Source organism: Corythoichthys intestinalis, chromosome 21, assembly GCF_030265065.1.
Source record: "Corythoichthys intestinalis isolate RoL2023-P3 chromosome 21, ASM3026506v1, whole genome shotgun sequence".
In the NCBI taxonomy this organism is placed as follows: Eukaryota; Metazoa; Chordata; class Actinopteri; order Syngnathiformes; family Syngnathidae; genus Corythoichthys; species Corythoichthys intestinalis.
Genome location: NC_080415.1, coordinates 9,289,398 through 9,315,486, shown reverse-complemented (window position 1 = coordinate 9,315,486; position 26,089 = coordinate 9,289,398).

Here is a 26,089-nt window from a genome sequence, read left to right as displayed (position 1 = left end):
TTTTGTGTGATCACATTTGTGACAACACCTATGTGCATAATGATAACAAATTAAGCCTGTCTTTTGTAACAAATCTCCCAGTTGAACAAGACTGTAAAATGCATATTCAATAAACATTTATATCTTTCATATTTGTGTGTCTGTTCTATCAGGTGGATAGTTCATGCATCATTTCCTTGGCAAAATGCAGTAACAGACATTTATTTTAATTTCTTCAAGTTGGCAGAAAAGAACACAATTTTTCTTAATGTTTAAATAGTCTACATATTTTTATGATCATAATAAATGCATGTACACAACGAAATAACGCTGGATAGGTTTGTTAAATATATTTCTGTGTGGGATATTGTGCTCTCATGGACGCACCTCTCTGACAAGGAGAGGAACAGCAGCATATACAAAAATAAACTAAAACACTTTTAAATAATATTTTAATGACTCCCATCAGAACAAACAAAAGAACAACCTGCCTTAAGGAGCACTGAAACAAAATAAGAACATTTTAAAGAACACCACGAAGTCCTGCTTTGCACGAAGAGGTGCGGCCCTCGAAACAAATGATAATAAAGATGTTTTACTAATATCATATCCATATCGAAATTCGAAAAGGAAATATCAGGAGCTCCAGAGCCATCATGTGCGCAAACAATGCACTGGCTCTACTGCGGCTCATGCTTGGGATTACCACAGCGCCCTCTGTTTTATCCAATTTATTATTATAACAAGTAATCCTGAGTTTAACATCCATATACAAAAATGCATTTATTCAAAAAAAAATAAAAATAAAAAGTTAGCGAGAGAAGAAGTCCGGCCCGACCCGACCCGAACGTAAATGAGTGACATTTTGGGCCCGACCCGAGCTCAAGATCTAGGCTCTACTTGAAAGAATGATTGCTTTATTTTAGACACTGACATATAAACAAGGAACACTCATTTTTATTGAGGATAACTTTCCGAATTTCCAAAGTTTTTGGCTTTAAACGGTTTCATTTTCTTTTTTTAGATAGGATTTGTCCTGCTTTTGAAAAGTCTTTCGCAAGGGTCTGATGACGCCGGGGTACAATGCCTCAACATAGATGAAGTGTTCTCTTGGTACCAAAGTTCTTTAGAACAAAGTTTGTATTTCACCTTTTGAAAAATCAGCAAGTAGAAGAAAGACATTAAAACGAGGGATACACTGTGTTGTCACAATGATTTACAATATATATTCACACTGGTTATTATAATTTGTACCTTTTTAGGAGAGAACTGCTCAAAATGATCCCAGACAGGGGATGTTCTCTTCTTTTTCGATGTTGGACAGTGCGTCCATTGCAAAACGAATTCGATTGAATTTAGGTTTGAAGATGCGAGTTGGGTGTGTCAGTGTCACCTGTCAGCTCATTGACGTCTCGGTGCGCCATTTCATTTCGAATCACCGGCGAAACTAAATGTTGGCGATGACGTAGGAAGCCCGTCTCGTGAGGCTTCGGACGTAGCAACGTGCCTTCCGAGGCTTCGGGCGTGGCCACAAGCATAATCAACGCATGCCTCGATGTGCACTTTGCAGATTTTTTTTCCGGTTTACTCGGCATACGCATCGGCGCCTCGGCACAGTAGGGCACATCACTAGTGAACAGCCAGGCAGGCATTCTGGCAGGCAAGCAGTGCAGGATCTAAGGAAAAAAAAAAAAAAAGAGCTCTGTATCAAGTTGACAAGATTCATTGTTAGCTGAAAGCTGGAGTCACAAACTTGTGGAGTTGAACAGCTGATCTGGCAATGATGTGAGTCCAAAGACCGGTTTGAGTAAGTTGCTGATGATGATCATGGGCACCTGGTCCCAGGCTCACACATCTGTCCAATCCTGCAATCAAGGCACTGACGCACACAAGGGGGAGGAGCGGGGTTTATGGTGCAGAGGGCCCTAACAGTATTTAGTATTCCTGACAGTTATATTGTGCTATATATGTAACGTTAACGCTCAACTGAATAACTTTAACAGTCAAGCAATGACTTGAAAACGTTATTGTGACTTTGAATAAAGTACTTACCATAAAAATATGCCGTCCGCCAAGCTTTTGTGTCCTGAGTTTTGTGCCCTCAATAAACCCAATTAAGTCTGAGTTTTAAGAATAATTGGCTGCTGTAACAAAAGAAGGAAAAATCAAAGTTAATAAATAATATGATGATGCAACAACCCTGGAGCGGTGATGATATGCAACGTTTCTAATGGCTGATATTACTCATTCCAGGCTTGTTGATGTCAGTAGGCTGTTTCATTTTCTAGTCTCTTTGTATTCGCTTGAGGAATCCCACTTTGGTCCTGATTCTGTTAGCGAGTGAGCGTTGATTAGAGTTGAATGAGCGGTGTTGGATTTCAGGTACAAGTTTAAACTCATTTCATCAGGGGAAATAACACTATCATACAGTAGAGGGGAAGCTCAAGCTGTGCAGTGGTACGGAAAAATGGCAGAGACAAATGTTCGAAAAACAAAGGTGGTCAGCGGTTGACAAGATGAGTATGACTACAAGAGAATGGTTTCCATCTTGGACCATTCATTTTGAGATCTGATTTCAAACTCAACTCCAACATTAGGCATAAATCAGTTAATTTCACAAATGGTTTACATTTTGATTACATCATTTTAATAGCCACTAAAATCTCATTTATTATCACGATATCCTCTAAAATATAACAAACCGTAGCATGCATTTAGTCTTGATGTATGTTATTATGGTTTGGCACAGTATGAATCAAAAACTTCCATGCACAACCCACAGATGAAGTACTCCCTTAATCCATTCTGTACGGTATTGATCTTTATGTGAACTCTAATAATTCTATTCAGTATTGTATGGTTTTCTCTTTGGAAAATTTGAGCGTGCACTGGGCTCTGATGGATTTCAAATGTAAGTAGTACTGAAAAATCTATTGCGCTGGCAATTTTGGAAAAGCCGTAAAAGTATATTTTGTTTGATTTAACTCACCTAGACTTCATATACATCAATTTAAAATCAATTAATTGGATGATTAATTAAATGATTCATCGATTATCAGTTGAATGTCACTTTTTTCAATTACCTACACAATTTAACTTGAAGTTATTTTCGGCATGTTGTAAGTAACAATGAAAATAAATGGATTACTATTTCCTCCGAAAATAATATTTTATTACAGCTTCCTGAGTTAATTGTGGTCAACAACTGTACTATTTTGAGTACATAAAACTTTTTAATGTTTTTAATAAAGGTCTTGAGTATCACTGTATCCTGAGTGTATTTTTAATTTCTTTGTTGGGCTAGTATTATACATTTTTTAATTTCACAAATTGAGCACTATTTTGGCCTTTGAGAGCCAAGGTTTTATGTAACTATTGTCACCCCTACCAGGTATGCAATAAAAAGTTCTACTGGATTCACTTTGTATATATACACTGCTGGCCAAAAGTATTGGACCCCTGTAATTCTGTCAGATGATGCTCAATTTTCCCAAAAAATTATTGCAATTACAAATGCTTTGGTCGTAATATCTTCATTTATTTTGCTTGCAATAAAAAACACAAAGAATGAAAAAAATAAATAAATCATTATCATTTTACACAAAACCCCAAAAATGGGCCAGACAAAAGTATTGGCACCCTCAGCCTAATACTTGGTAGCACAACCTTTAGACAAAAATAACTGTGAACAACTGCTTCCGGTATCAATCAGTTAGTTTTTTACAATGCGCTGCTGGAATTTAAGACCATTCTTCTTTGGCCAACCGCTCCAGGTCTCTGAGATTTGAAGGGTGCCTTCTCCAAACTGCCATTTTCAGATGTCTCTACAGGTGTTCTATGTGATTCAGGTCTGGGCTCATTGCAGGCCACTTTAGAAGTCTACAGTGCTTTCTCTCAAACCATTATTTAGTGATTTTTGAAGTGTGTCTTGGGTCATTGTTCTGCTGGAAGACCCATGACATCTGAGGGAGACCCAGCTTTCTCACACTGGGCACTACATTATGCTGCAAAATTTGTTGATAGTCTTCAGACTTCATATTGCCATGCACACAGTCAAGCAGTCCAGTGCCAGAGGTAGCAAAGCAACCCCAAAACATCAGGGACCTCCGCCATGTTTGAATTTGGGGACCATGTTCTTTTCTTTGGAGGCCTCGTTTTTTCCCTGTAAACTCTTTGTTGATGCCTTTTCCCAAAAAGCTCTACTTTTGTCTCATCTGAGCAGGGAACATTCTGTCAAAACGTTTTTGGCTTTCTCAGGTAAGTTTTGGCAAACCAACCTGGCTTTTTATGTCTCTGGATCACACGTGGGGTCTTCCTGGGTATCATACCATACAGTCTTTTTCCATTCAGACGCCGATGGATAGTATGGGTTGACACTGTTGTACTCTCGGACTGCAGGACAGCTTGAACTTCTTTGGATGTTAGTCAAGGTTCTTTACCCAGCATTCGCGCAATCTTTCGTTGAAATCTCTCATCAATTTTTCTAGGTTAGCCACAGTTACATGGGCTTTACACTTATTGATGAGACTGCGCACGGTAGACACAGAAACATTCAGGTCTTTGGAGATGGACTTGCAGCCTTGAGATTGCCCATGCTTCCTCACAATTTTGCTTCCCAAGTCCTCACACATTTATATGGTCTTCTTTCATTTCTCCATGGTCAATTTGGTACATACAAGGACAGAGGTTGAGTCAACTTTAATCCATTTTAACTGACTGCAAGTGTGATTTAGTTATTGCCACCACCTGTTATGTGCCACAGGTAAGTAACAGGTGCTGTTAATTACACATATTAGAGAAGCGTCACATGATTTTTCAAAAGTTGCAAATACTTTTGTCAGGCCCATTTTTGGAGTTTTGTGTAAAATTATAATGATTTAACTTTTTTTGCATTCTCTTTTGTGTTTTTTCATTGCAAGCAAAATAAATGAAGATATTACTACCAATGCATTTGTAATTGCAATCATTTTCTGGGAGAAATTGAGCTTCATTTGACAGAATTGCAGGGGTGCCAATATTTTTGGCCAGCAGTGTAGCCCTTAATCACAGCAAATATCTCCAAGGGCTTCACAGGCTAACAGCTGACAAACAATTATGATATCCACCAGAAATTAACTTTAAGGCAATATTACACAGGTATACTGTAATCCATTGTGTGCCTTAATTGTTAGATCAGGTCTGTGTGAGTTATCATATTTGAACCCAAAACTTCTTATTAGTAAGGTAAAATAGTTGAAAGCAGAGATGAATCAATTTTTGCCTGGATATTGTAATGCAAGACTATCATTTATGACAAATGCACTTCCCTTTATCACTTTCTTCGAACAAGCCAAAAACTGTTCAACGAACCATTTGGAACTTGGCTCATGATTAATGACCGCTGAGGCATGTTGGAGTGAACCAAATGGTGTGCACACATAAACACTGCCCTGCCACAGCCTTTAGCCTCAAAGAAAAATTAAGGGGGACAAACCATAATGGGTTAATTACACCACCAATCTGTGAGGGTAGGAAATGCAGCCCTTTTTAATTATCTCAGTCCATCATTCGACACATTTTTATTATTTTCCTTCTCTCTCTCTCCACTTTTGGCTGTGCACTTCAGTGTCGTGAAGGAAAATTGGGGGATAAGTGGGTTCATCCATCTCACTCCCTTATCCACCCCACCCACCTAAGATTGCTCACTCCCTGAAATTGGTGTACATCTCTCTTATATGCCCATCTTGACATTCCTAATCAGCTCTTCAAATCTTATAGGTTGACTTATAAATGTGTATTTTCTTTTATTTTATTTGTGTGTGGTATCGGGAGATGCCGATACTGTGTACTAATACCAGGTACAGTGGGGAAAATAAGTATTTACTCGACCACCAATTGTGTAAGTTCTCCTACTTGAAAAGATTAGAGAGGCCTGTAATTATCAACATGGGTAAACCTCAACCATGAGTGACAGAATGTGGAAAAAAAAACAGAAAATCACATTGTTTGATTTTAAAGAATTTATTTCGAAATTAGAGTGGAAAAAATGTATTTGGTCACCTTCAAACAAGCAAGATATCTGGCTGTCAAAGAGGTCTAACTTCTTCTAACGAGGTCTAACGAGGCTTCACTCGTTACCTGTATTAATGGCACCTGTTTTAACTCTCTATCAGTATAAAAGACACCTGTCCACAATCTCAGTCAGTCACACTCCAAGCTTCACTATGGCCAAGACCAAAGAGCTGTCGAAGGACACCAGAGACAAAATTGTAGACCTGCACCAGGCTGGGAAGACTCAATCTGCAATAGGTAAAATGCTTGGTGTAAAAAAATCAACTGTGGGAGCAATTATTAGAAAATGGAAGACATAAAAGACCACTGATAATCTCCCTCGATCTGGGGCTCACCCCGTGGCGTCAAAATGATAACAAGAACGGTGAGAAAAAAATCCCAGAACCACACGGGGGGACCTAGTGAATGACCTACAGAGAGCTAGGACCACAGTAACAAAGGCTAATATCAGTAACACAATGTGCCGCCAGGGACTCAAATCCTGCACTGCCAGACGTGTCCCCCTGCTGAAGAAAGTACACGTCTAGGTCTGTCTGCGGTTCGCTAGAGAGCATTTGGATGATCCAGAAGAGGACTGGGAGAATGTGTTATGGTCAGATGAAATCAAAATAGAACTTTTTGGTAGAGACACAGGTTCTCATGTTTGGAGGAGAAACAATACTGAATTGCATCGGAAGAACACCATACCCACTGTGAAGCATGGGGGTGAAAACATAATGCTTTGGGGCTGTTTTTCTGCAAAGGGACCAGGACGACTGATCTGTGTAAAGGAAAGAATGAATGGGGCCATGTATCGAGAGATTTTGAGTGAAAATCTTTTTCCATCAGCAAGGGCATTGAAGATGAGACGTGGTTGGGTCTTTCAGCATGATAATGATCCCAAACACACAGCCAGGACAACAAAGGAGTGGCTTCGTAAAGAGCATTTAAAGGTGCTGGAGTGGCCTAGCCAGTCTCCAGCTCTCAACCCCATAGAAAATCTGTGGAGGGAGTTGAAAGTCCGTGTTGCCCAACGACAGCCCCAAAACATCACTGCTCTAGAGGAGATCTGCATGGAGGAGTGAGCCAAAATACCAGCAACAGTGTGTGAAAAGCTCGTGACGAGTTACAGAAAACGTTTGGCCTCCATTATTGCCAACAAAGGGTACATAACAAAGTATTGAGAAGAACTTTTGGTATTGACAAAATACTTATTTTCCACCATGATTTGCAAATAAATTCTTTAAAAATCAAACAATGTGATTTTCTGTTTTTTTTCCCCATATTCTGTCTCTCATGGTTGAGGTTTACCCATGTTGACAATTGCAGGCCTCTCGAATATTTTCATGTGGGAGAACTTTGAAGTGTTTAAAAAACATTTAGTGGTTGACTAAATACTTATTTTCCCCACTGTATTTTAATATTTTGTCTTTCCAAACTAAATAACTGCACTCTCACCTGAATTTAAAGTTTTTGCTATCATGGCTTGGTCAGAAACTACTCTACTTATTGGCTGCCATTCACGGCGCTAGATATCCAATCCATCATTCGCTGACAGCCCTTTCACTTCAAATGGATTTGACATTTGAAGTTCAATAAATGCTCCTTTTACAGAAACGTACGTAGCTTGCGGCCATCTTGAGTGGTTTTACCAGTTGTAAACTAAAGGCGTATTCACACCAGGAAAGTCCATAGCAGTAAAGCGTTACTATACTTAAGTACATTTTTGTGTACATGTTCCTTACTTGAGTACAAATATAAAGTATACTTTTTATCTTTACTTCACGATTTTTAACAGCAGGTATCTGTACTTTTATTTGTTATATTTTATTTTTGCATCGGGAGAAAATACTTTTACTTTTTGTAAAGTAAATTTCATAACAACTTTTGTACTTTTACTTACTAATTTTTTTTCTTGCACTTTTACTGAAGTAATGTTCTGCACCGGTATCTGGACTTTTACTTCAGTAAAAAAAAAAAAAAGAGTACTTCATCCACCATTGGTCCATAGTTCGCTTTCTGTGGTCCGCACTAAAATACATTAGGTCCGGACTTTTTTGATGTTGTTCCTTTTCTGTTTGCAGTTTGAAAATACTTACAAAATAAATATTATTGAACACGCACATTTGGAGGGGGGGGGGCGCTACTTTGCGTTTTTTTACTTATTACACGGGGTTCTGGTCCCCATTAAGCGAGAAAAACGAGGGATCATTGTATTTTGTTTTGTTTACTTTTGTGCTAAAATATTGTATCAATTCATTGCTTCCATCCAGAATTTATTTTACGTAAATAATCATAGTACAATGCTAGTCTGTTAGTAAATGTAGCTTGCGGCCACCTTATATAAACAGAGCTTTTACGGTGAAAATTCTTGTGAATAATGCTTAAAACCCCGAATGCTTTATAGATACGGACGTAAAACAGTATCGATTCATGGTTAAAAGCAAAAAAAAAAAAAAAAACATGCAGTTTTATTTTACGTAAATATGTCGATGTAAAATGCTAGTGTGTTAGTGAATGTAGCTAGTTGCCGCCTTATGTAAATAGAGCTTTTCTGGTGAAAATTATAGTGAATAAATGCTTAAATCCCCAAATTCCTTAAAGATATGGACGTAAAACAGTCTCAATTGTTGGTTAAAAGCAAAAACAAAACAAAAACATGCAGTTAGCATTTATTTTACGTAAATATGTCAAAGTACAATGCTAGTCTGTTAATGACTGTAGCTAGCAGCCACTTTATGTAGACAGAGCTTTTCCGGTGAAAATTATTTTGAACAAATGCTTAAATCCCCAAATTCATATATAATTCTATAGATATGGACGTAAAACAGTCTCGATTCTTGGTTAAAAGCAAAAAAAACTGTAGTTAGCATTTATTTTACGTAAATATGCCAATGCAGTAGCGGCTACTTTCTCCCATTGATTTTTTTCACAACGTTTCAAAATGAATGCATGGTACGAAAATATAATAATTACCTTGAATCCTCGAACAAATCGCTCCTGAGACAATTCTTCCTGTTTGTATGCGGTACAGCTTTCGTACTTTTTCAACAGAAATCCGGCGTTAGATCATTGCGTGCATGTGTTTGTCTATTAATCAAATTTAGCATAATTTAAACAACAGTTTCTCTGTGGCATGCCAAATTGTAAAGCCATTTGTTTTTAGCTTTAAAGTGATTTAAAATCATATTGGAGCTTAGTCAAACATACAATGCAAAACAACAGAAGGAAAGGAAAGTTGGAGAACATTTTGTCTGCAATGGTAGAAGTTAATGGAAGTATTCAGAGGAGAAAAGTTTGTTGGCACTCTGCCTGGGATGGCTCCCTTGAGAAAGTTTGGAAGTTGGCAGCCGATGGTTTTGGTTATCATCTTTGTAAGCGTGTGTAGGTGTGAGTTTGGAGAAGGAGCCTCGCCGAGAAGCAGGAAGCTGCTCTTGTGCCCACCTCAGCACAAGAAACACAATGAAAACATTCAGCTGTGCTCTTCGAGATTGTTCTTGGCCACAGAAGCTCTGTAGGAGGAAACATAAGCCCACCCCTCATACTATTTTGTGTCTACTCAAATGTATGGATTTTTTTTCAACCTGTCTGTGTCTGAGGGTTTGCCAAGTGTCTAATATTATACAATTAAAACTCCACTTAAAGGTACTCAATTTTGTATGCCCTGATCTTGACAAGGAAATGTAACTAATTGCCAACATTTTACTTTTGATACAGTATTTAATGTTCAGTGAGGGTTTTTGGCACAGTGCAAGTGATGGCGATGACGGTGGAAATGAGTTGGCTGCTTTTCCAGTCTGCCAGGCCTTGTACCGGGCAGCATTGTGGTCAGACCTCAGTCCATTGAATGTGGTGATTAGTTTGTTTTAGCCGACCGCTGACCAGAAGAATCCACGGGAGTTCCAGTAAGTGGAGCTCGAAACACTGAGGAGAAGATTAGTGTTTTACTTCCCTGAGAACCACCACTTTCTTTCTCTCACAAACTCGTTTCAGAGCCTGCATTAATCTGAAATATCCAACAAGCACGCCTAATGCTTATTATATCCCAATGAGAGGATACGTTGGATTCAAGTCATCTTTCCACCACTGTTGTATTGTTTTCCTTTTAGAATGTCTTTAATTGATGGTGTTCATTAATGGGTAAAGCTAAAATACTGAGCTGACAGTACAGTGATCCCTCGCTATATCACGCTTCAAACTTCAAACCCTCAGTCCATCGCGGATTTTTTTCAATTAAATAAAAAAATAATAAATACAGTATTGTATTTATAAATGTTAAGATATATGCATGTATGCATGTACAAATCATTATTTTCTTTTATATACAGTGATCCCTCATTTTTCTTGGTTAATGGGGACCAGAACCCGTCACGACAAGTGACAAACCGCGAAGTATTGCACCACTCCCCCCATTTTTTTTTTTTTTTTTTTTGTGTGTGTTCAATGTATTTATTCAAATTTAGCATTGGAACGAAATACATATAAGACATGTTTTTTCACTTTTTTCCCAAAGTATAATTAGACAATATATATTAGGGCTGTCAAACGATTAAAATTTTGAATCGAGTTAATTACAGCTTAAAAATTAATTAATCGTAATTAATCGCAATTAATCGCAATTCAAACCATCTATAAAATATGCCATATTTTTCTGTAAATTATATATATATTCTGTAAAATAATTTGTTGGAATGGAAAGATAAGACACAAGATGGATATATACATTCAACATACGGTACATAAGGACTGTAGTGGGCATTTCACTCTACTGTCATTTAAATCTGTCTATGCTGTCCTCACTCCGAAGCGTCTACTTTTTCCAAAGCTAGACAGCTAGTGAACGACGCCTTAATAATCAGACTTCTTCCTTTTTCATCTGATTTATTAATAAAATGGCCTCAAACCACTGTCCTCTTTAGACCGTAGTGAAACTATAAAAAAAAAGTACACAAGCATTGCATTAGCAACAACGTTAGCTTAGCACGCTATACAGGTTCACTAAACATAAACAAAAAGCGTCTCATACAAAAAATAGAACATTTCGCTTACTAACATAATATGTACATTCTTTACAACAACCATACTTACGGACAAATCTTGTCCAAGGATCATATAAGCACAACATTACAACGTAGGCGTCAGCCCGAGACGTCGTGCAGCCATGCTGAACTGGCAAGAAAGCAATAAACCAAGTCGCAAAGCGACCACAAGAGTTCGCTGTTAGACAGCACAAAAAAACCTTGCTGTAAAACTTACCAAAAGGCAGAATACTCTCTGAGCGGGACATGTGCGTTAATTGCGTCAAATATTTTAACGTGATTAATTAAAAAAATTAATTACCGCGCGTTAACTCGATAATTTTGACAGCCCTAATAAATATAAATATAAATTAGGGCTGTCAAACGATTAAAAATTTTAATCGAGCTAATTACAGCTTAAAATTAATTAATCAGAATTAATCGCAATTAATCGCAATTCAAACCATCTATAAAATATGCTATATTTTTCTGTAAATTATTTTTGGAATGGAACGATAACACACAAGATGGATATATACATTCAACATGCGGTATATAAGGACTGTATTTGTTTATTATAACAATAAATCAACAAGATGGCATTAACATTATTAACATTCTGTTAAAGCGATCCATGGATAGAAAGACTTGTAGTATCTTAAAAGATAAATGTTAGTAGAAGTTATAGAAATTTTATATTAAAACCTCACTTAATGTTTTCGTTTTAATAAAATTTGTAAAATTTTCAATCAAAAAATAAACTAGTAGTCCGCCATTGTTAATGTCAATAATTACTTACACAATGCTCATGGGTGCTGAAGCCTATAAAATCAGTCGCACCCAAGCGCCAGCAGAGGGCAGCAAAACTCCATAAAACACAACAAGTGGGCAGTTCACTGCACTGTCATTTAAATCTGTCTGAGCGGGGCAAGTGCATTAATTGCGTCGAATATTTCAACGTGTTTAATTTTTAAAAAATTAATTACCGCCCGTTAACGCGATAATCTTGACAGCCCTAATATAAATATATATATTTGGCGGAAAACACAGACAAGACTGAAAAAGCAGTTTCTGCTCGTGCACCCCTCTTTAAAAGAAACTGTTGTATTTTAAGATAAAAGAACTGTTGTGTTTGATAGAACAATATGTCTTTATGCTGCCAGAGCAGATTCATGGCACATGAAGCCCCCGAATTATTCTTGATGTGTCCGTTTTACCCTGAAAACCCCCGTTTACAGACGTCGCACAACCGCTTTTGTTTCAACCCAGCCATAAAACGAAGGTAATTGATTATATTTATTATTCAAAATGTCTGTCATTTTTAGCTTAGAATCATTCATTGATGTCTCATATTTCGGTTTAAAAAAAAAAAACACTTAAAAAAAATTATTCACTCACATATTTTAAACTTTTAAACAAATTATGTCACAATGAAAAAAATGGCGTCTGTAAAAAAGTCGCTTAATTGTATTTATTTTTTTTTTTTTTTGTTACTGTTGCATTTTCTCTGATATGTTAGATGATACATAATTGATCCAAACAAAAAAAAGTTGAAAAAAAAAATGTTTAAAAGGGTAAATATATGAAAAAGAAAATCTCGACCACTCCTTGATGTCTGCGATTTCTGCATCGCGACCCTTGTTATATGACCATGTTTCATCCATAAAATCCCCCAAAAATCCAGCTGTGGCCATTCACAGCTGTGTCTTGACACTCAGTGATACATGCTACATGGAGTTTTTGGATTGAAACAAAGTAAGTATACAATAATATCTTGTTAAAGTCATGGCGTCTGTAATTATGTTCTCGCGTGCTTTCACCTCCAGATAGGATTTTGCTGTTTAAAAAGATATTTAAAAAAAAAAAAAAATGCTCTCCAGCTCAAAAATTTTCTTCCCCCAGAATATTGAGATTTTAAGCTTTCCAATGATGTATCACACATGCATATCCGACAATTTTGAAAGTTGGCTAAATTGGGGGTCTCAGAGCAGAACTTCAAGTTACCTGAGTGTTTTCCGTTATATTATGTATATGGCGGAAAAAAAATTGTTAATTTCAGCCTATCCCAGCTAACTACGGGCAGTAGGCAGGGTACACCCTGAACTGGTTGCCAGCCAATCGCAGGGCACAACGAGACATACAACCATTCACGCATACACTCATACCTACAGACAATTTAGAGTTTTCAATCAGCCTACCATGCATGTTTTTTGGGACGTGAGTTCCCGGAGAAAACCCACGCAGGCACGGGGGGAACATGCAAACTCCGCAGAGGAAGGCCGAAGCCCGGGTTTGAAACCTTGATCTCAGAACTGTGAGGCAGATGTGCTAACCACTCAGCCACCGGACTTGCAGCATGTGGTGTTTATTCCCACGAACACAACACGTCCGGCTGCCTCGAACATCGCCACACACACACATTCACACACAGAGCCTGTCGGTTCCGAGGCAGCACTCGCAACACTTCTTTGAGTGAGTTTACTCAAATCCTCTCACTTACACACAATGAGTTGCCATAGCAACTGTTTAACAAGTTTAACGATGATTGACCCATGCGACGCTTTTGAAGCTCATGCCACGGACAAAATAAAACACAAACATCTTTCGACATCTTTGATACTTTGATAAGTAACTCCAGTGCAGTGCCACCGTGACAAACAAAGAGCAGGGTGAGGGAAGGAGGGAGCGAGAGTGAGACTACGCGATCGGCTCGGGACAGCTAATCTGTATTTTATTTTATTGTATTTTTCTTTTTTTTTTGATTGTTGAAAAAAAATCTGCGATGGACTGAAGGCGCAAAGTTTGAAGCGCGAAGTAGCGCTGGATCACTGTATATCTAATTTATATTATAATTATTACATATGTAGTGCTTAAAAAGCATTTATTATATACATATAAGGGTTTATTTATGTAATTATTTATTTTTTAATTGTACTTTTGGGCAAAAAAAGGTAAAAGAACACGTCTTATATGTATCTATTTCCAATGGTGTTAAAGCTAAATAAATACATTAAACACACGCAAAAAAAAAAAACATCTTTTTTTTTTTTTTTTTTTAATGTAAACAAGCTTCGCCTCTATTGTTGATTTTTCGTCTTTCTGGGGGACGGTCCCCATTAACCACGAAAACGAGGGATCACTGTATTAGTACTTGATAATTTGCTTTAACATTTTTTATGCTTTATATAGTTCTCTAAATTGTAAAAGAATGCCGTGTGGGATCCGTACAGTATGTTGTGGTCATACAGACCTTTTATTCCTATATACAATAATAATAATTCTTGTTACTATCAACAAGTCATCAATTCATAACAATGTCATAAAATATTTAATTTTAACCTGTGATTATCTAATGATCATATAAAGTGAGAATATTAGCATACAGCATATTCATTACAGCCCATATACTCAAGATTTCAAGTTGTTTTACTTAATCTTCATGATTTTTTTTTTTTTTAATTTCTATTTCCTGTTTTATTTTCTTTTAACGCTCTTAATGATTTAATGTGATTTTTATGAACCATTTTTATTATAGTTTTGCTATTTTAATGTGATGTAAAGCACTTTGAATTACCTTGTGTTGGATAATAAATAAATTTGCCTTTAAGCCATTAGTACAATTCAGACTAAATGAATCAAAATGAATCAAATCGAATTAGTTTCCTGTATATAGCCATTTACAAAAATCTGAGAGGTCGTCAAAGTGCTTTACAACAAAGCAAAATATAGTACATGATAAATAAAAGGCAGGAAAGTACTGTTCAATAAAATTGAGAACAAAAAAAAAAGTAATTACAACAAACATTACATAATAAAACATAAAATCTGATGACTTTAAATTGTGCATATGTGCACATTTCTGTATCCTTAAGTGATTATGAGGTTACAGTCACTTATTGTCTTTTGCACAAAGCAATATTAAATTCACAGTGAAGAAAGTTTTAAAGTTATAAAAATAGCATTAATTTAATGAGTTAAAGTCCAAATTTCCACTTGAATTTAAAGACTGCAGCTTCCCATTTTCTTATTTGGTAATTTTCCATAATCACGATGAACGACCAATAATGATGAGGGTGTTACTTTTAATATAACAAAACAATTTGGTAAACGTGGTTAACCGAGACGTCCTCTTTTAGTCTATTTTTTTATTTTATTTTTTGCCATGCTACATACGTACATAATGTTGCATTTATACTTAATTGTAGTTATTCTTGCGCAATTTATTTTGCTTATTTTGATATGCGAAAACTATACCATTGTGCAGAAATTAATGTCATTTTAGACCGATTCCATTAGTATTGCTTTTCTATCAGAACACAGAGTGATTCTTTAGTATGTTTTACTTTGGATGAACACCTTATTACTGTCTGGTTATGTATTTGACAGCGTAATGTAATGAATGCCTCTATAGTAAGTTATATTTGAGCTGTTGTATTTAAAAAAAAAAATGTAAGCATAATTTTGCCTGGTGGTCATCACTGCTTGTTCAACCGGTGCCGAGTTAGTCCAATTACACTGGAGACATTCCCACTTTTCCCAGTTGTGATTCAGCCTTGGGCCCCCATTACCTGAACCTGCCTGCCTTGTAGGTAGCTTTGTCCGTCTGTTTGACAGCGTCGCCTCCACTGCCGACTTCAGGATTAATGAGAGCCAATGAAAGCATCTCACCCCCTCCTCCTTTTTCTCCTCCTGCCCAAGCGAAGCTGAAGCCAAGGCCGGCCATAGGCCTCATTATTAAGAGCAATGGCCAGGACTTAGGCCCTGTCTGTACAAACATTCAGCAACGGAATTGAGAGGGGAAGGGGGAAAGGGAAACGGGCCCGCGGGGGGATGAGGTTTCAATGAACGTCAGCCAGCGTCTGCTCTGTTTGGACTGCAAATTATTGCTGGCTGATGCTCTATTATTTTACAACCAAAGATTGCTGTCGCGAGGAAGGGAGGAAAAGGGGAGAGGAGACAGGGCGAGTAAAATAGTGAAAAAAAGAGGGAGAGTAAGAAACTGGAAATTCTATGGGTACATAAAATAAAGAGTTAGCGAATACTATAATAATCTTTGAAAATACTGCTGGGGCAGCCACAGCTGATGCTAAGAATAGTTTGAAGAGCGTAAAGTGGCTGTTGATAGTTTCCAAGCAGATACGAGAGGAAAGCATGAAAGGGAAAGGCAAAGGAGGTGGAGAAATTGTCATGCTTTGTAGAGTGTACAAGGAAAACACCTTCTTCGGATGATGATACACACTCAGCAGGAAAATAGTATATTATTTTCAATTAATTAAACTCACCTGGATGCCACGAACTGTATGTATAACCTTTTCCAAGAGTTTAAGACAACAGTCACCACACTAAATGCTAATGCTAACGAGAACACGATGCTCATGCTACAAGTTACATTTAGTGTGTTTCGCAAGAAAAGCTCCGTTTACGCCAGGCGGCCACTAGCCTCATTCGCTAACAGTATATAGTGTTTAATTATTATAAAGGGCTATTCTATTCTAGAATAATTTGTGATTGTATATAAAATTTATTATTAATCTATTTACATATTATTTATTCTGCATGTTTTCCTCAAGTAAGTCCAAGTAAGTCCTCAAGTAAGTCCTTAAGTTTGTGATGTTAAATTGAGTGATTTATTAGCTGTTAAAAATTTGCAGTAAATTAAAAAAAAAATTAAGTTGCTATTTTGGTCAAAAATTGATTGTTAATATTGTTATTGATCCTGAAAATATAGGTGATTATCTCTGCATTTCGTGATTTTTGTGCATCTAGCGTAAAATCTGAGACTTTTATAGCCATTTTAAGTTATGTCATATGCCAAATTTCACAATTGTCCGATGTGCATGTGTGATACATGATTGGAAAGCTTAAAATCTCAATTTTTTGAGGGAAGAAAAATTTTGAACAGGAGGGCTTTTTGAAAATATTTTTTTTTAAACAGCAATACCGAGATATTATTGCGTACTTACCTTGTTTCGATCCAAAAACTCCATGTAGCATGTATCACTGAGTGTCAAGACACAGCTGTGAATGGCCACAGCTGGATTTTTGGGGGATTTTATGGGTGAAACATGGTAATATAACAAAGGTCGCGATGCAGAAATTGCAGACATCAAGGAGTGGTCGAGATGTTCTTTTTCATATATTTACCCTTTAATTTTTTTTTTTTCAATTTTTCTTTGTTTGGATCAATTATGTATCATCTAACATATCAGAGAAAATGCAACAGTAACAAAAAAATACATTTAAGCGATAGTTATGAGGTATATATCCATGACTTTTTTACGGCTGCCTTTTTTTTCATTGTGACGTAATTCGTTTAAAAGTTTAAAATATGCAAGTGAATAATATTTTGAAGTCTTTTTTTTTTTTTTTTTTTTTTTTAAACGAAACATTAGACATCAATTAATGATTCTAAGTTAAAAATGACAGACATTTTGAATAATAAATATAATTAATTACCTTTGTTTTATGGCTGGGTTGAAACAAAAGCGGTTGTGCGACATCTGTAAGCTGGGGCTTCCAGGGTTAAACGGACAAATTAAAAATAGTTTGGGGGCTTAATGCGCCGTGAATCTGATATGGCAGTATATAAACATATTGTTCTATCAAACACAACAGTTCCTTTGGCTAAAAATATAGCAGTTTCTTTTCAAGAGAAGTGCAAGAGCTGAAACTGCTTTTTCAGTCTTGTCTGTGTTTTCAGCCATACAGTGCCTTGCAAAAGTATTCGGGCACCTTGAATCTTGCAACCTTTCGCCACATTTCAGGCTTCAAACATAAAGATATGAAATTTAATTTTTTTGTCAAGAATCAACAACAAGTGGGACACAATCGTGAAGTGGAACAACATTTATTGGATAATTTAAACTTTTTTAACAAATAAAAAACTGAAAAGTGGGGCGTGCAATATTATTCGGACCCTTTACTTTCAGTGCAGCAAACTCACTCCAGAAGTTCAGTGAGGATCTCTGAATGATCCAATGTTGTCCTAAATGACCGATGATGATAAATAGAATCCACCTGTGTGTAATCAAGTCGCCGTATAAATGCACCTGCTCTGTGATAGTCTCAGGGTTCTGTTTAAAGTGCAGAGAGCATTATGAAAACCAAGGAACACACCAGGCAGGTCCGAGATACTGTTGTGGAGAAGTTTAAAGCCGGATTTGGATACAAAAAGATTTCCCAAGCTTTAAACATCTCAAGAGCACTGTGCAAGCCATCATATTGAAATGGAAGGAGCATCAGACCACTGCAAATCTACCAAGACCCAGCCGTCCTTCCAAACTTTCTTCTCAAACAAGGAGAAAACTGATCAGAGATGCAGCCAAGAGGCCCATGATCACTCTGGATGAACTGCAGAGATCTACAGCTGAGGTGGGAGAGTCTGTCCATAGGACAACAATCAGTCGTACACTGCACAAATCTGGCCTTTATGGAAGAGTGGCAAGAAGAAAGCCATTTCTCAAAGATATCCATAAAAAGTCTCGTTTAAAGTTTGCCACAAGCCACCTGGGAGACACACCAAACATGTGGAAGAAGGTGCTCTGGTCAGATGAAACCAAAATTGAACTTTTTGGCCGCAATGCAAAACAATATGCTTGGCGTAAAAGCAACACAGCTCATCACCCTGAACACACCATCCCCACTGTCAAACATGGTGGTGGCAGCATCATGGTTTGGGCCTGCTTTTCTTCAGCAGGGACAGGGAAGATGGTTAAAATTGACGGGAAGATGGATGCAGCCAAATACAGGAACATTCTGGAAGAAAACCTGTTGGTATCTGCACAAGACCTGAGACTGGGACGGAGATTTATCTTCCAACAGGACAATGATCCAAAACATAAAGCCCAAATCTACAATGGAATGGTTCAAAAATAAACGTATCCAGGTGTTAGAATGGCCAAGTCAAAGTCCAGACCTAAATCCAATCGAGAATCTGTGGAAAGAGCTGAAGACTGCTGTTCACAAACACTCTCCATCCAACCTCACTGAGCTCGAGCTGTTTTGCAAGGAAGAATGGGCAAGAATGTCAGTCTCTCGATGTGCAAAACTGATAGAAACATACACTAAGCGACTTGCAGCTGTAATTGGAGCAAAAGGTGGCGCTACAAAGTATTAACGCAAGGGGGCCGAATAATATTGCACGCCCCACTTTTCAGTGTTTTATTTGTTAAAAAAGTTTAAATTATCCAATAAATTTTGTTCCACTTCACGATTGTGTCCCACTTGTTGTTGATTCTTGACAAAAAATTAAAATTTTATATCTTTATGTTTGAAGTGTGGCAAAAGGTTGCAAGGTTCAAGGGGGCCGAATACTTTTGCAAGGCACTGTATGTAATCAGGATTTTATAAGGGAACCACTTTGAATTTATTGATGCTACTGCTCATGGAGACTCATATATGGCTAAGGTAGGTGCCTGTTTTGGTTGTATGTGGGCAGCAGCTTTGGTTTTGAAAATATTTTAATTTGAAGTTTTTGAAAATAGGCCCCCGTACGAATCGGCCCTGTTTCCCTTGTCATGTCAATAGGTTATGAAGTCCATGGCTATGCTGTTCTTTCTGGTTGTGTCATTCTCGTCACGTTCTGCGTCCATGCCCTAGCTGTTTCTTGTTCCTCTGTTCAAGTCTTGCTGTAGTGATTTGATTTTTAGTTGTGTTGCTACCTGGTCTTTTGTTTGATCCCCTCAACTTTTGTTTGTTTTGTTTGGTTGTTTTTGGACCCTTGCTATTAAAGCTTTTTCTAGTTGCATCCATCACCCTTCCCTGTCCCTATTTTTCTGCGTTTGGGTCCACCTTGCTTCCGATCTCTGACAGCTCCATTCTTTTCATGATTTTAAGCTTTCTTTCCATGGTAATGGCTTTTCTTTTGGACTTGGCTAGAAGACCCAGCGGCGGTGTCTCTCCTTTCTCCGTTCTGTAACGATGTTAAGCTTCATTTTGCTTTTCTTTTGGTTGGACCTAGAAGACCTATCTTTCTTTCTTCGTCTTCCTTGGCGCCTTAATATGAGAAAAGGAGAGCAAAAAAGGTCCTCCCGGTGCACAAAAACAGACAAGCTCAATGCACAGGCTAAGCAGAAACCATGGCGCTGGGGACTAAATAGCGTACGAGGCATGAGCCTCATAAAGTCAAAACGTCGTAGGTCGAGGACATCATAACCTGAGCACTCCCTGTATTTGAACTGAAATCCACTGGAGGAATATGGTTGACAAATTTCAGATTTGATATTTAATCACAATAAATCATACAGACGCCTTTTAACCACCACAGTCTATAGTCCACATGTGTGTGTGGTTACTTTTTAATGCATATGTGCGTGTCTTCTCTCGCCACATTGGTAACAGTCGCCCCGTAAAAGTCATGTGGCTGACAGGGAAAGCAGTTCTTAGCCCTATAAAATTATCTTGGATTTTAATGTTTTCCTAACACATTTGTACTAATATTGAAGCTCACACCTTTATGAAAAAATTGTGTAAGTTCACCATTGCTGGCAATGACTACAGCTGACAAAAAAAAATGCAACATTATATGGCCGGACCAAAGTTGGTCTGCATTATGGGCACTCTTTGCACCTCTCAACTGAGGCAATAAATTGAGTCTGATGGCTAATTTTAGGTGAAACCTAATACTTTAGGCTAACCTATGAGCCAGAAGGGACCAATTAATTGAAATATGTCTGGTTGTGACGCTAAAAGAGGAAAAATGTTGCTCCACTAACTGGGGGGGGGGGGGGGGGGGGTGAATAGAATTTTGATTTACAATTAATCAACTAGAAAAGGAAAATTTGAGATCACAGAGTGTGCTTGTCAACAAAAGTAGCTGAAAGGGATGTAAAGTACATATGTACACAAAAACAAGTTGTAATATGAAAAGAACCCAAAAATGTACTTTTAATGCGATCGGGGATGGTGATCTGTATTATTTTTGTCTTATTATCATTATTATCATTTATTTATCTTTTTTTAAATGTACTTTTAATGCGATCGGGGATGGTGATCTGTATTATTTTTGTCTTAATATCATTATTATTATTTATTTATCTTTTTTTAATTAGTATGATATTTTTATCCAGAAAAATAATATTGATTATGTTTTTCAGTTTTTTTTTAACCATCATAAACACTCTTGAATTGTCAATAGGTGTGGAAGTCAGCGCACAGTCTCCATGTGCCCTGCATTTTCTGGTATCCTCCTCTCAGTTAACTGAGAAAGGCTCCAGCACCCCACAACCACCCTGGGAATAAGAGGTAGGGAAGATGGCTGAATGAATTAACTTGTAATTCTAGTTCAATGAAATTGAAAAGGTTTAGTGTTGAACAGCATAAGGTTATTATAGGTCCAGATTCTTAAATTAAAAGTATTTATTACTTTGTTATTTTAAACACTTTTTACAATGATTTTGGTACCAATTCCATGCAGTTTACATGAGGCATAGACTACCTCTTACAATCCGAGTCAAAATACAATACGATCCGGGTGAATCCGATTGGCTAAGGTGTTTTATATGAGACATCCGCTGGATCCGGCGTCAGCTCGCCAGATCCACAAAGCAATCACGTCAGTGCGCCAGATGCGGCGGGGATCATCAATCTGATAGTTCAAACCCGATAGCAGGTGACTGTGCGCCGCATCCGGCGTCAGCTCGCCAGGTTCATATTGCAATCATGTATGCTGAACGCCTAAGTCCGCTATATGCTGGCAGGATCATCAATCTGACAGTACAAATGATAGGTTACGCACTGGTCTGGGGTGGCTCGTGCAGACCGAACATGCTAAAAATCTAAAATTTAACGGTCGACATGTGACGTCACAACAGCCCGACCCTGAAGGCAGGCTGCACCATTACACAGGAGAACACGCAGGATTCAGGACACGTCATCTCGTTGTATGGACATTTTTATGGTAAGAGCTTTATTCAAAGTCATAATTGTGTTTTGAACTCACTTCTTGACTGCTGAACAAATTATTCAATAGAGCGTTAATAAAATGGCCGGTGTATTCAAGTGATCTACCATGTTTGCAAGTTAAGTAATTCAAATGTGTTGAATAAAAATATATGGAGGGAGAAAGCATTTACTCTGTCTTGCTGTAAATGTTTCAATGTTTGAATACTATTTTTCAAACTGAGCCACTTCTCCTTGTGTTTGTGTATTTGTGTCACTGCCTTGATTGCACAGATGGGTAAGCCTGGGACCAGGTGCCGCTGATCATTGTCAGTAGCTGACTTATACCGGTCCTTGACCTCACATCATTGCCAGATCAACAACTCACCTACGTGACTTTCAGCTAACAAAGAATCTTGTAATCTTGATACTGAGCTCATTTATGTTGTTTTCCTCTAGATCAGGGGTGGGCAAACCGGTCCTCAAGGGCCGCAGTGAGTCCTGGTCTTTGCTCCAACTGATCCAGAAAGGACAGTTTAACCAATGAGGTTTCTGCTGAAACAAGAAGCACCTGACTGCAATCAACTGATTGTGCTTGCAAGACACCACATTGGTACAAAGTTTTTCTCTTGATGGGTTGGAACAGAAACCCGCACCCACTGCGGCCCTTTGTGGAATAGTTTGCCCACCTTTGCCCTAGATCCTGTACTGCTTGCCTGCCAAAACGCCTGCCTGCCCATTCACCTGTTCATTCACCAAACTGCCCACCGGATTGTTCGGACACTATCTGCCACTCCCTCTCATCGTCAATGAACTCCTATTACCACTGCCAGTTTGCATCTATCTCTCCGCTTAGGTCCCCCGTTACCCCAGAACCTTAACAATTACAATATATTGTTTACAGTCTGAAACTTGGTCATCTTTAATGTGGAGTTGCTTGTTCCAGTTAAAATATTTTGTGAAAAAAACAATGTTGTATAGTTATGGTGTATTTATATGTTAGCATTAATAAATGGCATGAAAAAAGTGTCATTATTGCTATTAATAGACAAATTTAATTTGCAATATAAACACATTACAGTATGATATACTGAACAAAATGGACTCTAATGCTGAAAATGGTTTTGATACAAATCTGGCCCAGATTGGGTAACGTATGCCATATCAGGGCCATACGCTAATGTCGTGTCTCCTACTTTGGACCAGTTCTGGCCCAAAACTGGTTGCTGATCCGGGAAGTGACTCCCTACTGAGTTTGGGCCATTGTTCAAAAAGACACTGGGGCGAATCCGTTTTACGAAACTGGGCAAAAATTTGCAGTACATCTGGCCCATGTCCGCTCCAGTTATATTTTTCTATCTGGGTAGGGTTGCCAACCGTCCCTTGAAAAACACAATCGTCTGGTATTCAGAAACAAAAGTACGCGTCATGTATTAAGCTTACAATGGACGCGCTTTGTACCGTATTATCATGAAAGTTGAAAATAGTGTTTTATTTGTAGAACGAACGAATACTAGTATAGTGCCTTTCAAAATATGTAGGAGAGCGCATTACCCCGCCTCTCCTGCTTTCTGATCAATGAGCTGACAGAACAATGACAATTCCGCTCATCTCATTGGTCGAGGAAGACTGTGGCTTGCCTTGAGGAAAACTAAGGACAACACAAGAGTGTGGGAGATAAGAGGTTTCAGTCAAGCTCGACTAAAAAGTATGTTCAAAATGATGACCTTTTTTTTTTCTTGTGCTTCTCTGTATATTTTATTTTCACTATTTGTATTATATTTTTGTGTTCTAGCCATTTCGTATGCATTTGCACATTATATTTACAGTGATTTTTTGGAAAAGGGTTATTGCTTAGGGGACTTTGAACGCACGTAAAAAAAATAAAAAATAAAAAAAAGAAATTAGCTCAGCTTGAGTTGCCTTCACATGCTCTGGGAAAGATGATTGTTCCCTCTTGCTAATTGGTAATTACAAGTGTGTCCTGTTCAGGTGCAATAAAATATGGCAAAGAAGGACTTCATATAAGTTTGTTGTGTGGGCAAAGCTGTTTTAAGATCTCTTCATTCATCTACTACAACAAGAAGAGAATGCGTCAACTTTGTTGTTGTTTGTAACTGAACATCTTTAGCAAACACGTGGGTAAGAAAAAATAATTTCATAAATGTGTACACTACGTTGTTGTGCTGGCGTAAAAAAAAACAACAAAAAAAAAACGAGAAAATAGATGATAAATATTTCAAAAAACGTTTCTTAATATTCACAACTGGTTCATAAAAAAAAAATAAAAAAATAAAGCCCAAAAACACACACACAAAAAAGGCTTAGGACCTTAAGGGTTAAATTATACAGTTTTAAATTTTGAATAGAACAGCCCTTAATTGTCATTATACAGTTGTACCAGAGGTTGGGCTAGACTTTTTCGTTGTCTGTCCTTTTGACTGACAGTGTCATAAAAATCCGGTCATAATCTATTTTTACCCGTCACTTACATTTTTAAAATGATAATAATGACATATTCAATAGTATTTAGTTTTCATTCATTTTTAATTAATATTCTGTCCGAACAAGCTTAACAAGAGGCAAACAGACAGCGGAGTGCACCAATCAGCGACAGGCAGACGTGCCGTTAGTAAAGCGACGAGGGCAGGACGTGGGACTTGCGCGCGGAAGTAAACATACGAGGAGAGCCGAGTTTATTCAACATGGCTAGCGCGAGACAGACTGTTGTCAATGACTCGTGTCGATGTGTTTTAGCTCATTTAAAACTGAATTTATCGCGGATTGGAACATATTCTCGGCTCTCCCGTTCGCCATCCGTGTTCTTGTAGAGACGACTTTCGGTGCGCAAGAGTGACGTTGCTCGTGAAGAACACGTCACGCATATAAACAAATCTGATTTTTCGATTGATTTTGTACCTACTCGAGAGGCTGTTAATGGGCTGGGTCCTAGACTTTTCTCTCAGTGTTTGAAAAATACAGGGAGAACAGTCTGGCCGTGCCAGGCAAACACTCAGTTGCCTTGACATTTTTCCGAGTAAGGCCAATGACGTCATGCATCAAGAGAGACAATAGCTAATTAATATGCTCACTTGCCACCCTGTGGTCTGGGTGTGAATTGCAACCTGTCAAAATGACAGATGGACTTCAGTTTTTTCCGTCACCGTTTTAACGACGGAAAATATTCGGTTAACGCGACCCCTGAGTTGTACAATGAAATTGTGGAGCATCTCCCTTTACAGTGCAGGATAAGTTAAAAACTCAAAAGTGACTTGCAAGTAAAAAAGTATAAAATCTAAATAAATATAAATATAAAATGTGTATGAGAGTGCAAATAATCGAACTGAAGAAGCAGTAGTTAGACAGTGAAGGCGTTGAATATTGCACGTTAATATTGCACATGAGTAAGTATTGCACATAGAATATTGCATGTAAATGAATATTGGACATTGGGAGATAGACTGTTGCATATGGTAGTTCAGGGTGGAGATGGCTTTAGCAAAGAAACTGGTCCTCATTCTGTGTGTTCTTGCTTTTAAAATCCAATAGCGTCTCCCAGAGGGAGCCGTTCAAACAGCTGGAAACCAGGATGTGAGCTGTCCAGTTTTGAGTAAAACTATTATAATAACAAAAATCACTTTTCACATACCAAAAAAAATTATCAAAGGGTGACAACTATCGGGCCGGTCGGCTCGGCCATTCAGGTGTCCCTTTTTTTTATTTTATTATTTTTTTCCCCAGGGAGTTGGCAACCTTAGTGGCAGCCATTGAGATAAATAGTGTCTTTTTTTTTTTTTTTTTTTTTTTTTTAAACCTGTCCTGCTCAGCTGTTTGACACAGAGAATGGAAGTCTAAGTGCCCGGATTCTGAACAGTTTTAATGTTTCACATTGAGAGTCTGACATACTCCCATTGTGATCATTCAAAATACCTTTTTATTATGACAAAGCAGCGAACAGGAAGGGATTATGGGGGGACAGAAGAAAAGAAATACAAGAGAAGAAAGAAAAGAAACACATACACAAACAACAACAAGAAATACATTGAACATCTAAACTAGTTACTAATATGCTGGTGCTATCGTCAGCGAGATGTATTTCCGGTTTACACCATGTGGGGGCCTATTGGCCAGTGAAAGAGGAGAATGAGGGTGGGGGTGTCTATAAGACTATAAACTAAGTGACT